Source organism: Cavia porcellus, unplaced genomic scaffold, assembly GCF_034190915.1.
Source record: "Cavia porcellus strain 051 isolate PalLab524CR breed Dunkin Hartley unplaced genomic scaffold, mCavPor4.1 scaffold_12, whole genome shotgun sequence".
Taxonomy (NCBI): Eukaryota; Metazoa; Chordata; class Mammalia; order Rodentia; family Caviidae; genus Cavia; species Cavia porcellus.
The window spans coordinates 80,091,649-80,104,274 of NW_026947495.1; the positions used below are offsets into that span (position 1 = coordinate 80,091,649).

General features: G+C 48.1%; 1 long non-coding RNA gene across 2 annotated transcripts; it reads left to right on the plus strand.

Moving 5' to 3' along the window:
• The first annotated feature begins 354 nt into the window (after positions 1-354).
• Positions 355-12,292, plus strand: LOC134478343 (uncharacterized). 2 transcript variants are annotated; one of them, XR_010050941.1, is made up of 2 exons: positions 355-813; positions 2,358-12,292. It is a non-coding gene; the product is annotated as an uncharacterized LOC134478343 (long non-coding RNA). The 2 variants fall into 2 exon arrangements; XR_010050942.1 differs by having other exon boundaries at positions 7,642-12,292.
• The last annotated feature ends 334 nt before the right edge of the window (positions 12,293-12,626 follow it).

A 12,626-nucleotide genomic window follows, 5' to 3' on the forward strand; every position in this document is an offset into this window, starting at 1 on the left:
GAAGCAGAGGGCCAAGGAGAGTTCAAGGCCAACCCAGACCACAGAGCGAGACTCTGTCTGGAGTACACACACAGAAACTCCCAATGATGGTGACCACACGGGGAACGGTGACGCCTCCGAGAACCCCGACCTTGCGTGGCCAGGTGCACTGGGCTGTCCCGGTGGACTCCCTGCAGGGCCCCACACACCTCCTAGACTTCGAGGGGCTTTGATTTGTGGGAGCCACAGCTCAGTGACTTCCGTGCCTTGTGCTGGTCGCAGCACACAAGGCACCTCAGAGAGCAAACAGGCAAAGCCCCAAGTGGCCGGGGGTGTCCACAAGAGACAGCAAGGTTCACGCAGCTGTCACACAAGTGCCACAGATCCCCGAGCCGTGACAGCGTAACAGAGAGGGACCCCGAGGCCCCACATCCTGCATCTGTCTGTGCTGTTCTCTCCCCTGGGAAGATGAATCCACACTGTCCACGGAAGATGAGGAAGGTCAGTGAGGCGATGGCCTCTGGAGACCCGGGACGAGGGACACAGCGACCTCAGCCTGGGCTGGCCTGGCCTGCAGAGCCGGGGTGACTTCCTGCGGCCCGGCCCCCGCTTTGAACTCCAGCAGTTAGTTTATGCTGCGGCTGCTGCTGTTTGTCCGAAGCTGGCACAGATGTCTCAGAGTCACCTGGGTCACCTTTTTGAAGTCCTGTTTTTGTTTAGTTTTTTTTAATTCCTTGCAAACTGCTTGTGTATGTGAAGGGCTCTGCTTTGAGCCCTGGCTCAAAGACCCGGGGACCCTGCATCCTGCACGGCCGGAGGCGACGGGATCCAGAGGTAGGTGTCATGTGGGGTCCCCGCACAGGGACCCCGAACAGAGGCCCCTCGGGCTCCGGGTCCAGGTCGTGGCGTCCTCTGTCCCCCACGTAGAGAAGCTCAGGGCTGTGGCTCCCACTCAATCGCCTCTGTGGGCGTCGCTGTGTGGTGTCACCACCCCATGTGCGCTCCTCCCTGGCAACAGCCACAGGGGCTGTGGTCACATCTCGTCTCCTTCCCTGAGGCCCTTGGGGTCGCAGTCTGAGCCTGGGGCTGTGTGTGGCCCGACCAGCACCACCAAAATGACCCTGACCTCTTCAGCTTCGTCATGCGGTGGGTTCAGCCTTATAAATTCAGGTTCTCCTCTGCCCCCCCTTCCTCCCTGCGGCTGCTCAGTGAATGGATCCCTCTGACAGCCGTCTCAAGGCGGTCACAAACCGGTTCTCCTTCCAGCTTTCCTGCAGGTTGTGCATAAATGTTTACTGGTAGACTGCGGAAATAAAACGTCTTCATGTGTGTGTGCATGTGCGTGGATGTGTGTGCACGTGTGTGTACGTGTGTGTGTGTGCAGGCTTGTGGGGCCGGACACTGGATCCCTGCCTTTCCCAGGCTGAGTGCTCTTTACTGAGTCATGAGTCACACTAGAAAGCTCTGAAAATAAAGCACAGTACATCGAGGATTGCACCCTGCGCAGGCAGGCGGGAAACAATCTGAAATCTGCTTTCCTGAAGCGTGGCCAGTGGAAATCCAGTCATAGATCAAAATTTCTACCAGAGTCTCAGGTTCTTCCAGATGTGACGGGTAATTGTGACCACTTTTATCAGTGAACCTTTATTGCAGTGAACCTTGTAACCCTGGAGAATGAATTTTAACAGCTAGGTAGCAATTGAGCAGGATGTCTTTTTGTTAAGATCGACCTAGGATCTGGAAACTAATCAATAGCGGATGATAGGATGCGTCCTTTGCATGAGGCTAAAAATATCTATTTACTGTCATAAACAGACACGTGGGCAAAGGACAGCTGGATGGGCAGATGAGCGGGAGACTGCACAGCATCTACGGCCTGCTCATTGTTTTCCGCATGGTAATACTGAGCCGGGTGCTGTGGTTTACCCTGGGGTCAGTCCCCAACACCGACACCAGAACCAGAACAAAGCGCTCTAACCTGGGCTGTTTTCCTTACTTGCTTACTTACTATCTGAAAAGGGGCTCTTCTGATTCAGTCTTTGTTTTCATTCTGTTCATGCCCTCGATGAGCGTCCTTTAGACTCAGATGCAGAGATAAATAGAAGGAGGGATGTGTCTCCAAAAGCTTCCGGCAGTGAGGTCAGCCTCCAAAGCTGATGCCCAGTGGCCATCAGAGGAGGGCAAGGGGAGGGGAGGGGAGGGGAGGGGAGGGGAGGGGAGGGGAGGGGGGCCTGCGGTCCTCACCCTGCTTTGAGCTCAGATCAGAACTTCGGAGCTGCCTCTCTACCTGCAAATGAAATCATTTTTTTACAAAGGGGCTTTGTGGACTGTAAAATACTTTCGAAACGAATTTTTATTTTTCTAACTTCTTCCTCTAGGAATACCATGTTTTTCCACCGACATGGTGGTACATACCTGTAATGTCAGCACTCGAGAGGCCAAGGCAGGAGGATCTCAGTGAATTAGAGGCCAGCTTGGCCTATGGGTTCCCAGCCAGCCTGGGCTGTCTACTGGGACACGATCTCAAAAACGCAAAGCAAAGGGGCTGGGGGTTTAGCTCAGTGGCACAAGTCTCGAAAGCATGAGGTCGTGAGTTCGATCCCTGGTAGCAAAAAAAAGGAAAGCACCACAGAAGGAATCCCGCGGCTCTGTAATGAACTTTCATCCTGCAGTCAAGTATTCCCTCCCTCTGAGTTTTCTCTTCTACTGCAAAATTGTGAGACATAAGTAAAACCAGGAAATTTCCAACGCATCATGTGAGACAAAACTGGGCAGAAGCACCATGTCCTACGATCACACGCAGCTCGGACGTGCGGCCTCAGACGCCGCCTCCCCCTCTCCCTCTGCTTCAGTCCTCGGATTCCCTCGGTTTCCAAAGCAGAAAATGTAAGCTCGAGCCTTTGTGTAACAGCACGTGTGCTTCAGCCCTTTTGCTCTTCTATCTGTTTGCTCGTCTGTTTTCTGGTGTTTGCCACAGGTCTCACATCCGGGATGTGAACTCGCTGTGGGGCGCAGGGTGGCCCCAAAGGCGCATCCTCCTGCCTCAGCCTCCTGAGCCCTGGGCGGTCAGACGTGTACCACCACGCTCGCTTCCTCTACATTGTTATGGTGGGCAACACAGAAGTAAGCATCCAGCTGATCACTGCGTTAGGAGGCTCAGCGCAGGAGTACCTGCTCCCAGACCCATTCAGCAGGCCACAAAGTGCTCATTTTAATTGAGGCTGTTGAGACTACAGCCGTCTACAGCATCAGAAACCGTCTCCTTTTTTTACTCATTCTATACACAAACCCAAAGATACCCAAGACCACAAAGCAAGAATCAGCTACAAACGCCTTTGGGCAGGTCGGTGAGTGGGTGTTTGTGAAGAGAGAAGGCAGTTTTCTTTCTGGCCTATTCCTCCAGGTTTTTGGGTTTCACTTTGGTGCTGCATTGAGCTCTGTTTGTGATCCAATGACTTTTTGCTGGTAAAGTTAGCTGCTAACTGAGCGTTTGGACCGACCCTGTCCTCGGTACGCGGCCATCGCCTCATTCGGACGCGGCTTCCTGCACCAAGGGGAAAGCTGCCGCTTCTGTGTGTGCATTTTGAGGTCTTAGTCTCATCCTGGGGTGTTTCTCTCCCATCAGACCTGAGCTCTGAGAAAACTCAAAAGGATGAAAAAGAAACTTTCAGAACCATTTTTATTTCGCTATTGATTCTTCCTGGATTTTCTCTTCATTGTTAAGGTTTATGACAGTTTCGCTTTGTTTAAGATATTATTTCAAGGCGACAGCTGATGTAAGAATGATTCATTTGTATTCGTGTGCAAACAGCAGAGGAAGCAGAATTCCACTTCATGGTGTCCAACCCCGCAGGCAGCGCATAGGGGTTCCTCGTCAGTGTACTGGGGTGAGGTCACCCCAGAAAAGTCTGTGCAGCCACACTCAGCTGCAGACTAAACTTCCTTAGAAGGAAAGAGCGACTTTTAAAGAATTGTTTCAGAGGGTCGGGGTTTTAGTTCAGGGGCACAAGCACCTGCCTGGCAGGCACAAGGTCGTGAGTTTGATCCCTGGTACCCAAAAAGAAAGTAAATATTATTTCAGGAAAGGGCACTGGGGCTTTCTCTAAATATTGGCACCAGTCATTTTTAGCCACATATGACAACTGATCACAGATGCTCATAAAAAGCTCAAAGACCAAATGCTGTTTTCCTGTAACCCAGCCAAGTACCTTCCTCTAAGCTTCCTCTAAGACAAAAGCAAACCCTGTGTTGGAGAAAACCCAGGAAGCCGAGCGGCCCCTCCCAGAGTGCCTGCGTGCACAGACCTTGGGGGGCGGGGGGTTCAGGGTAATTTTCCCCACAGAGCTTTGATGTCTTTGCCTTGAACAATGACTTTTCCCATCTGGCTTCCGAGTGGCTTCTGGACTCGTCCGTCCCTGTGTCCCCTCACCCCGGCCTGAGTCCTCTGGTTTGCAGAGAGCCTCTCAGGGCCTGGTACTGGGGCTGAGATGGGGCAGACTAAAAGCTAGTGACAGCTCTGCACAGACAGGACTTCTGCTGAGCCTCGCTCTTTCTGCAAAGGAGAGAGGGAGAACAGAGAGAATGTGGGAGGGTAGGAGAGAGGAGAACAGAGAGAATGTGGGAGGGTAGGAGAGAGGAGAACAGAGAGAATGTGGGAGGGAGGCACTCAGAGCACACCGAACAGGAAGTGGGTGTAACACCAATAATCCCAGCACCTGGGAGGCCGAGACAGGAAGACTGCAAATTCAAACCAGTTTCCATAAATTGGTGGTTTAGTGAGAGCCTGTCTCAGAACATAAAAGTAACACAAGATTGGGATTACAGCTCAGTGCAAAGGCCCAGGGTCCAGCCCGCAGTACTGTGAACAAAACTCTGCCAAAAGCCAAAGAAGGGAAGGAAATACAGCTAGCTGGGCACCGTAACCCCAGAATTTGGGGAGGCTGAGGCAGGAAGATTGCAGAAGACTCTTTTGTTTTAGGGTGGAGGGATGGAACTCAGGGCTCCTCCCATGCGTACTCCACCACCCAAGTAACAGTTTTTCAACAGGAAAGCACAGAACAGAAAAGACAATCAGGGCGGAATATGTCTCCAGGCAGAGAATTGCCGGACCCTGGGTTCCACGCCGGCACTTCAAAAAATCAAATGAAATCAAGACAAAACTTATCTCAAAATGTATCCTTCATGCTGGGCTTGATGGCACATACCAGAAATCACAGCACTCAGAAGGCTGAGGCAGGAAGATCACTGCAAGTGTGAGGCACACCTAGTCTACATAGCAAGCAACTGTCTCCAAAAAAAAAAAAAAAAGAAAAGAAAAAAGAAAAAGAAACAAAGCAAGCAAGAAATGTGTCCTCAGCACCTTCAAGAGTATTGCATTTCTCTGCCGTGCAAAAGCCATTTGTCCTCTTCCTTTCTCAAATTTTGTAAATTTTTTAAAATGAAAATTGCATACTATTATATGCACATGCAATTTAGATTAAATGTGCATACATAGGGGCTAGGGATTTAGCTCAGCGGCATAAGCGCCTGCCTTGCAAGCAGGCAGTCTTGAGTTCGAACCCCAGTACAGATAAAAAGGAAAAAGACCAAAAAAAAAAAAAAAGTGTTTTAGGAAGCCTTAACTGGTTGCCTCTCTTAGAAATTTCAGGAGTTAGAGTTAACCCAGTAAAAATAAATCTCTCCAGGTATTGATGACTGTTGTTAACGGTTATGTGCAGCATATTAAAAATTTTTTTAAATCCCAAGATTTGGGCTGGGGATTTAGCTCAGCGGCAAGAGCACCTGCCTGGCATCTGCAAGGTCATGAGTTTGATCCCTGGCACCAAAAAGTAAATAAAATAAATAAATGCTAAGATTCAGGGCAGGTCCCAGGTTGTTGCCTAGACCAGATGATTCTAGACAGTAGGACACCTGTGTGAATGCAGCTGGACCGAGCTCCACAGGGAAAAGTTAACTGGCAGGTGCACAAAGGGTTAGTGGGGGTCGAGAAGGCGAGACTAGTTAGTGCCTGGCAGGACGGGTCCTGGGGCAGGGTGTGATGGCCGGCACCTGTCATCTCAGTACTCACAGGCTGAGGCGAGAGGATCTCCTTCAAAGCTGACCTGAACCGCGTAGTGAGACCATGTCTCACAAAACTAAAGAAACAACCCATTCTTAAATGGGAACTCAGGCTCTGTGCAGGGTGGAATCTCAGGTGTCCCTGTATTGTCGTGGCCCCTCGGTCTTCTGCTGTGGGCCTGAGGAACAGCAAGGGCGGCCGTCCGCGAACCACTCCAGAGGGCAAAGACCTGTGGATGCAGGGGCTTCTGTCACAGCGTCACCTCTGGCCAAAGCTTGAGTCCTGAGCACAGTCATGGCTTTGGGCCGGTGGTGTTGTGAGAGTCGACCCCCCTGCTACAACCCCCTCCCCAGAGCGGAGAATGAAAGGGTTAACTCCCTAACTCCCCAGAGCGGGGAATGAAAGGGTTAACTCCCTAACTCCCCAGAGCAGGGAATGAAAGGGTTGACTCCCTAACTCCCCAGAGCGGGGAATGAAAGGGTTGACTCCCTAACTCCCCGGAGCTCTCAGAACAGAGCAGTAAAGAGTGCTTCACTCCCTAAACCTTTCCCAGGAGATAGTCAGAGCAGGGCCAAAAGGAATGTCTCTGCTAGTCATTAACCACTAAATGCTCTGTTCTCTATAAAGATAGAGATAAGCAAAAGAATGTACTATATAAACAGGACCAGGAAGCACCTGGCACTCTAAGGTCAACCCAAGACCCTCGGTCTCCATGGTTACTCAGCCCCAGACCCTCAAATCAGCATTAGCCAGGTCCTGCGCCGCTCAAAATTAACCAATGCGATTTGCTTCTGTAAACTTGCTTGCCTCCTACATGTACCTTTAAAAACCCTACACAAATTCCCCTCGGGGCCCCTCTGCACTTGTTTGCCTGAGGGACCCCATGCGCATGGAAATAAACTTTTTTTCCTCACCAAGAGTTGAGTCCTTGGGGTCTCTTTCCCTGCGGCGTCGGCCCTAACATCTTGGAGGCCCCACCGAGATAGCACGTCTCACGGAAGGTGACCTCAACGGCTCTGCGGTGGGTGAGTACGACCGGTCGCTTCTTATTTTTACTCTGAGGATCAATCTACCGGTATTTTACGCCCCGAGCCAAACGGCTCCGGTCTAGGGGCAATTTTTGTTACCTGTTTTTGTTATCTGTTCTCTGTTCTTGGGTGATCGGGGGACGCCCCACACGGTTTTCCGTGACTCACCGTCTGCGATAGGATTTTCCTATCGGTTTGGGGCCCAATCTGTGGTCCGTCAGGGCCAATTCGGAGACACCCTCCGAGGTGACTCGTTTGGGGAATTTCATTCCCAATCTGTGGTCCGTCTGGGCCAATCTGGGGAATTTCATTCCCAATCTGTGGTCCGTCCGGGCCAATCTGGAGGCACCCCCTAAGGTGACTCGTTTGATGTGAAACTAATGCGTGAGAGTGAGGTGGCCGGCCTGTTTGTCCTGTGTGTTGTGACTGTTGTGATCGGTTATTTGTTGTGTCGCGCGTACGCTAACCACTCTTTGTCTTCAGAACACCATGGGACAAATGACATCGTCCCCATTGTCCCTCACCCTCGACCATTGGTCGGAGGTTCGAGAGAGGGCTCACAATCTCTCCTTTCAGGTTAAAAAAGTAAATGGCAGACTTTCTGCTCGTCTGAGTGGCCCACATTCTCCGTGGATTGGCCACCAGAGGGGACTTTCCACCTTCCCCTCATCTTAGCAGTTAAGAACATCATCTTCCGCCCTGGACGAGAGAGCCACCCCGACTGGGTCACCTACATCTTGGTATGGCAAGACCTCAGGGAGAAGCCCCCACCGTGGGTAAAACCCTTCCTTCCTCCGCCCTCTCCTTGGTTGCCTGTTTAAACTTGTTACTAACTTAGGGGCTTGTTGCCCATTTCTGTTGCAGGATCCATATGGCTTATTAGATTCAAGGTTCATGATAAGAAAAATTATTTCCTTTAGCTGACCAAACTATGCAAGAAGCTCCCTTTGTTTGTGTCTTTAATGTTGTGGCACCTTGTTTAATATGTAAGACTTCAATTGATTGCTTGCAACCTCGGCATGCCTTTTAAAAGGAGTATTTTTTCTCTCTGGTGAAAATGTAAACATGTACACATATATATGTATATCTATGGTTGTTAAGAGTCATGTCAACTTTGCCAAGTAAAAACCAGGCGGTACTATATTTGAGCCAGTTAAAAGGTTACAGTTTTGTTTTTAAAATACAACATTTTTATGTGGTAAAAAGACATAAAATAAGTATGTTTTGGGCTACTAGAAGGTGACTTCAAGGGTTTTGTTGAGAGTTTTGATGTTGTCTGAGAAATGAGAAAAAAAGGTAATTGACTGGTAATAGTAAAAAGAGGGACAAAGAGAGTGGTCTTCAAGTAAAGGTGTCTGGCTATGCCAGAATGTAGAAAAAGATTAAAGCTTAGTTTGAGAGGTATTATTGTAAGTTGTAGAAGGCTCAAGAGGATGTGAATTTTATTTGTCTTGGTTTATAGTACTACAAATAACAGGTTTGACAAAAAGTAAATGTGTTCAGAATTTGACAGTATTAGATCAGTTTTGGTAAAAGTATACATAAGATTGTACTTTGCTGCAAAATGTTTTCATTAAAATGAGATTATAGGTGATATTAAAAATAAGATACAAGTTCTTACATGCGCTGTAAACATCTGGGAGATTATACAGCACAATTTTGTTACCTATGAAAAAGCCCTTTTTGTTAAAAATATAATTTTAATAAAATAATGGCCTGTCACGTGACACCCTTGGACAAAAAAACAGTGTGCCATCCAGATGAAGCCGGCTCTCTGATCCGGAATGCCAAAACCATGTTCTCCTTTTGTGCCACCCTGACTGGACATCCAGAGGTAAGGAGGTTTCCCAATATTGCCAGTTGTTCTCTTTGTAACTCAGTCGGCCCCACATGTTAGACAAAAATTACAAAGGTTTGAGAGGTTTAAGAAAATGCCCCTCAGCCAGTTAATAGAGATAGCACAAAAAGGTCTTTGAGAACTGAAAAATTTACAAAAAGATAGCCAAGATGTTAAAATTGCTCTATGAGAAAAACTTTTAAAAAACAGACGAGACTTTCTGGGGGCAGTTGGATACTGTAGGCTAAATTTTACTGAAAAGCTTGCCTCTATATGACTCCCATAAGGGAGAAACTCAAAATTCACTGAACTGGACTGATAAATGTAAACAGGCCTTCCAACAGCTCAAGCGGGCCTTGACAGAGGACCCAGCCCTGGGACTCCCTGACGTTACCAAGCCTTTCATCTTGTTCATAGATAAACTCAGGGACATTGCCAAAAGAGTCCTAACTCAGGACATTGGCCCTTAAAAGAGGCCTATAGCCTACCTCTCCAAAAGACTTGATCCAGTGACAGGAGTATGGCCCCCTGCCTTAGAATACTAGCTACTGTGACAATGTTACTTAAGGAGACAAAAAAAAAACTCGCTTTGGGCAAGTGATTTCTGTGGTAACCTCTCACAGTTTAGAGACTCTTATCAAAACCCCCCCTAAAAAAAAAAAAAAAAAAAAAAAAGGGCTCTCAAATGCCAGAATTCTACTGTCAAGCCCTGCTTCTAGACCCAGAGTTAATGATATTCAAGACTTCTTCAGCTTTAAACCCAGCCACCCTTATGCCTGATGATGATCCGGAGGAACAAAGGACACCTCTCCATGAGTGTGCTGACATCCTCGAACTGCAGCAGAACCTACAGGCTGATCTTACTGACCAGCTTTTGGGAAATGCCAACAACTGTTCGATGAAAACAGCTTCATCCAAAACGACAAACGAGTGGCCGGGGCAGCAGTGACCACCGAAAAGGAGGTACTCTGGGTTAAGCGGGTAGAGCCTGGCACTTCTGCCCAAAAGGCAGAGCTTGTTGCTTTGACTGAGAGGCTAAAACTAGCCACGGAAAAGAGGGTAAACATTTTTTTACTGAAGACATCCCTTTGCTACTGTACATATACGGGGAAGCCATCTAAAAATGCTCCACAGATTCTAGATTTGCTGGCAGCTGTCTGGCGGCCTCAATGGGTTGCTATTCCTTACAAGGCTCACCCAACCAGAGATAAAAAATAACAACCACATCAGAGGGGTCAACCAAGAAAGTAACTGCTCTGATACTAGTCCTCTGACCTTGTCAGAACTAGTCTACACAAAAAAAAAAGACCTACAGTTGACATCTCAACTTGGAATAAAGTCTCCCACCCCAAGGGGCTAATACCAGTTACCTGATAAACAAGTACTGTTACTGGAGGCACTAAGATGGGAGCTGTTTCACCTTACAGAATTGTTCAGAACTCAGTATTTTATTCCAAAACTCTACAAACTGACCACCTCTTCGAGCTCCAGATGCCCACAGTGTTTGTTAGTCAACTCAGCCAAGAGCTCTGCGTTGGAGACCACCCGACATCAAAAAATTGTTCCAGGAGAACATTAGAAAATAAACTTCATGGACATGGTAAAACTTAATTTACAGGGACACTGCTATCTCTTGGTATTAATAAACATTTTTACTGGCTAGGTAGAGGCTTTCCCTACTAAGTCTGAGTCAGCCTTAGTGGTAGTTAAAAGGCTATTACATGAGATCATACCTTGATTTGGCCTCCCACTATCAATGGGGTCCGATAATGGCCTGGCTTTCATAGCCCGAGTCACCCAAAAGTTAGCCCAGACATTAAAGATTAATTAAAACTCCACTGTGCCTATCAGCCACATAGCTCAAGGCAAATAAAACGTATGAACCAAAGTCTCAAGGACATTTTAGCTAAGCTGTCTTCAAAAACTGGCAATAATTGGATGAGCCTTCTTCCCTTTGCACTGTTAAGAGCTAGATATACCCCATATGTTTCTAAAATTTCCCCCTTTAAAGCCATGTTTGGGAGGCCCCCGCCATTGGTTCCAAGATTGTCAGAAGACAAATTAGCTGAAATTACTAATCAAAATCTTAAGTCCCTACAGACACTCCAACCTGTGTTGGCCTGGATCCACCAGCTGTTTAGACAAAAACACTTGGACCTGCCTTCAGAGACCAAGGCCTCAAGGACTCCAGTCTTGGTTCGATGTCACCACCGTGACTCCCTTAAACCCCGCTGAGAAAGACCTTTCACCGTGGTGCTCAGTACCCCCACTGCCATCAAGGTAGCAGGAAAAACTGCGCGGATTCACTACACTCATGTAAAGCCACTGGAAACAGCAGACAACGAGGGACATACTCAGTGGACTACACAACAGACTGGTAACCCTTAAAGTTAAAAATTGACTAACTGTTTTAGCTTGCTTGTTTTGATTTTAATAACATTAATGCCGACCTTACATGGCGGCTTTGGTCCCCCTGTAAGCAAAAAAAAAACCAATTGTTAAAGATCTTTTGTTTTAAAAAAAAAAAAAAGGGGGGTCTCTGCGCCGCACTTAAAAAAAAAATGTTGTTTTTACACTGATCATACTGGGATTGTAAAAGATACAATAAAAAAGTTGAGAGAGAAAATCAGATCTCAAGAGCCCCCTTCAAATAAAGCCAAAGTGTTCTCTTTCCGAGAATCAATTCTGCCCTATATCCTCCCTTTATTGAGACCCCTGGCCGGATTCATTATAGTCATGGCTATAGCCCCTTGCCTCATTAACCGAGTAACCCGGTTTGTAAGGGCTCAGATCTCTCAGGTAAAAGTTATGGTGCTACGTCAACAATATGACCCCTTACCTATACAGGACTTTTAGGATTAAAAGTCATTGGAGAAATAAAAGGGGGGAATGTGAGAGTCGACCCCCCTGCTACAACCCCCTCCCCAGAGCGGAGAATGAAAGGGTTAACTCCCTAACTCCCCAGAGCGGGGAATGAAAGGGTTAACTCCCTAACTCCCCAGAGCAGGGAATGAAAGGGTTGACTCCCTAACTCCCCGGAGCTCTCAGAACAGAGCAGTAAAGAGTGCTTCACTCCCTAAACCTTTCCCAGGAGATAGTCAGAGCAGGGCCAAAAAGAATGTACTGTATAAACAGGACCAGGGAGCACCTGGCACTCTAAGGTCAACCCAAGACCCTCGGTCTCCATGGTTACTCAGCCCCAGACCCTCAAATCAGCATTAGCCAGGTCCTGCGCCGCTCAAAATTAACCAATGCGATTTGCTTCTGTAAACTTGCTTGCCTCCTACATGTACCTTTAAAAACCCTACACAAATTCCCCTCGGGGCCCCTCTGCACTTGTTTGCCTGAGGGACCCCATGCGCATGGAAATAAACTTTTTTTCCTCACCAAGAGTTGAGTCCTTGGGGTCTCTTTCCCTGCGGCGTCGGCCCTAACAGTGTGGGGTCCCTCAGCCAAAGTAGCTCTGCAAAAATGAATGAAGGAGTCAAATAAAGTAACGATCACACATATTGTGATGTCTCACCATGCAGTCTCACCAGGCAGTTCAGGCCGGCCTTGGCTCACCTTAGGCTGCTCTCAGATTTGCAGCCACGCTCCTGCCTCAGCCTCCCAAGTGCTGGGATGACAGGAGTGAACCACCACGCCCAGCTGTTTTTTCTTTTGTATTTTGTTTGTACATATTTGCAAGCACAGCGATGTGTTCCTGGTGGGGAGCTGCTACACA